This window comes from Meleagris gallopavo, chromosome 1 (genome assembly GCF_000146605.3).
Source record: "Meleagris gallopavo isolate NT-WF06-2002-E0010 breed Aviagen turkey brand Nicholas breeding stock chromosome 1, Turkey_5.1, whole genome shotgun sequence".
Classification (NCBI taxonomy): domain Eukaryota; kingdom Metazoa; phylum Chordata; class Aves; order Galliformes; family Phasianidae; genus Meleagris; species Meleagris gallopavo.
The window spans coordinates 171,205,061-171,207,863 of NC_015011.2; the positions used below are offsets into that span (position 1 = coordinate 171,205,061).

Genomic DNA, 2,803 nt, shown 5'->3' on the forward strand with positions numbered 1-2,803 from the left:
TATCAGCAAATTAAATGTATTTTTAATATGTTTTTAAAAAAGGTTACTGTTGACCCAGGGGAAATAATGGTTAGAAGACTGTCTTCTAAGAAGAGCAATTTTTCAAACAGAATTTAACAAACTTACCAGTAACTAAAATTCATCGGATTGGTGCAGGGCCCACACTAAACTTGCAAAATTCTGTGCACTGCCATACAAAATTTCTCTCCATTCTTGCCTATTTTCAACTCCCCTGGATACAAAGGCAAATATAAAGGATACTTCAGCCCATTTCTACTTCTCCTCTATGCTACGCCATGGCTAGAAGACATCAGTTTGTCTGCAGTGCAGCTATGATATAGACAAACAGAGTATGTATGCATACCAACACTAAATCAGATAAAACTATCATTTCTCTACTGAAAATATAGTTAATTTTAGGATATTTTTTTCCAGCAGTTTTCAATTATTAATTTGTAGGGAAAAAAGTTTCTGTCCAAAACAAGAAGCTTCTGCATTTCCAGTGATCATGATACTGCTTACTGCATTAATGTATTCTAGAGATAGTTAAGTCTCTGGAATCCATTGCATTAAAAATCTGAAGATTAAGTACTTTGTTACAGCACTGCCAGTGTTTCCACACTCAAAATACATATCTCTTGTGAAGACAAAATATAGAATAAAAATCAAAAAACCACAGGACAGAATTGGTGTGCAGAGTAGTTTTCTCCCATGTCTATAAACTTCTGTGATATTTGTAAAGTCCCTTCTTTACAGTTCAGACAGTCGTGACACACACTGTAAAGTTACAAATACTACCTAACTTTTTAATTCAGGCCAAATTAGAGAAATAATAAAAATAACTATTATGTTTCAATAGTTCACCATTTTGATTTGACACTACAACGTATCAATATTACAATCCTCAGTGAACAGCCATGCAGGAGTACTACTATACTAGTATATTACTATAAAATAAAAAGATATTATGGCAATTCACAAAGATAATGGCTAGATAACAGTCTTCAAAATTCCAGCAAGTGACATTTCTTTCTTTTTAAAAATTGATTAATTCCAGACACGTATAAATATTATGTTTTCTCTCTCCACCTACATAGAATCATAGAACCATAGAATCCCTAGGTTGGAAACAATCTGCAAGATCATCTAGTCCAACCAGCCTCCCATTACCACTGCTACCACAAGCACTAAACCACATCTCGCAGCTCCTCATCCAGACTCCTCTTGAACACTGCCAGGGACGGCGACTCCACCACCTCCCTGGGCAGCCATTCCAGTGCCTGACCACTCTCTGAGAGAAAAAGTTCTTCCTTATGTCTAACCTAAACCTCCTCTGGTACAACTTGCGGCCATTTCCTCAGGTGCTGTTTATTGCCTGGGAAAAGAGGCCAAATTCCTCCTGCAGTAGGTGGGCATTATATTCTATATCAGGACTGTCCATATTAAAGAGTCAAAATAATGTTACCAATAAAGTTTTCTGAAAAGATGCTATAATTATTTTAGCACAGATCTGGGGAAATTGGGCAAAGATGTTGTATATCACCTTTGAGGTTAGTTAAGGAGGGCCTGGGCACAGAATTTATTTCGTAAGATAAACAGTAGAAGTGTTTTTAATTGCTATGGTACAGCTTATGGGACGTAGCAAATCCAGTTAGTAACTTCTAGAATAAGTATATAAAAGAAATCTTTTGACTCAATCTACTTAAGCAAACAGCTACAAATCCTTCTAGAGATGCTTCTACAGATCCTTTTAAATATGGCCCCAGTATGGTAAAGTTGAAAGCAACAATTACACTTGAATTAATGCTTGTACTTTATTCTACAATAGAATTGAATAAGTACCAACGATTGCACTCAATACCTTGCCACAATCAATCTGTACGTCAGTGCTCAGCACACCCAGACCCAAAGGAATTTAAAACCACATGCAAGACACCATAAGGGAACAAGGCAAATCCTCCTTATTGTATTAACAATGTAGTATGATCAAAGTTAACGACAGTATCAGAAAAAAGCACTCTATATTTATTTTTATTACATGAACTTAACTTAAACTGCTACATTTTTTACCCTGAAAAGAGAGAAAAAGCAGAATGAAAACTGGCAGCCTAACATTCAGATTGACAGACTATTCCTCTGAATAGCAGGTGCATCACTGAAAACAAGAAAACCTATTTAAGATGTGAGATCAATTTCCATCATTCTAATTTTAGTGTGTGAGAGCATATGAACTTTTACAGTGCCTCAAAAGTAGAACTGTAGGGTACTTCATTGGTCTCACTGAAGATGCAGATAAGACATACAAGGATATACACAAACAGGAATAAAGAACATTCACAAAGAATACCATTAAGCCACAGAGTTGCTATACTTATATTGCCCTACTTTATAATTCAGAATTTTATTTACAGTGAACATATTCATTTAGAAATTAAAATTATAAGTGGATTGGGGAGATTAAAAGCAAGGTGTTCCCTCACAGACCTATTATCAAATTCCTTAAAAGTAAAAATACAAAAAACAACTGAGAAACCTGAACTTACTAAACAGACTTTGAAATGCAAAGGAGAGAAGGAGGTGGGAAGGATTCAGAAAAGTAGTCTGGAAAGCTTGGATACTCAGAATGGGGTATCAAGCTGTTAACGTTTCCCATCTCTGAGGAACACAATAAGGCAAGACCAAGGACAGCAAAAATATCCAAGGGACAATATCTGATTCCCCCTACTTGGCTACAAGTCTGGCTACAGCCAGAGTAAGCCTTTAGAAATATAATGGTCTACTGCCATCAAACATCCCTTGGACT

At 36.0% G+C, this 2,803-nt stretch overlaps 1 protein-coding gene across 1 annotated transcript in view; it reads right to left on the reverse strand.

Annotated features, from left to right (window-relative positions):
- The window catches only part of LOC100541187 (neurobeachin-like), a 32,123-nt gene that overhangs the window by 11,175 nt on the left and 18,145 nt on the right, over window positions 1–2,803 (reverse strand). The gene's annotated exons all lie outside the window — the stretch shown is intronic.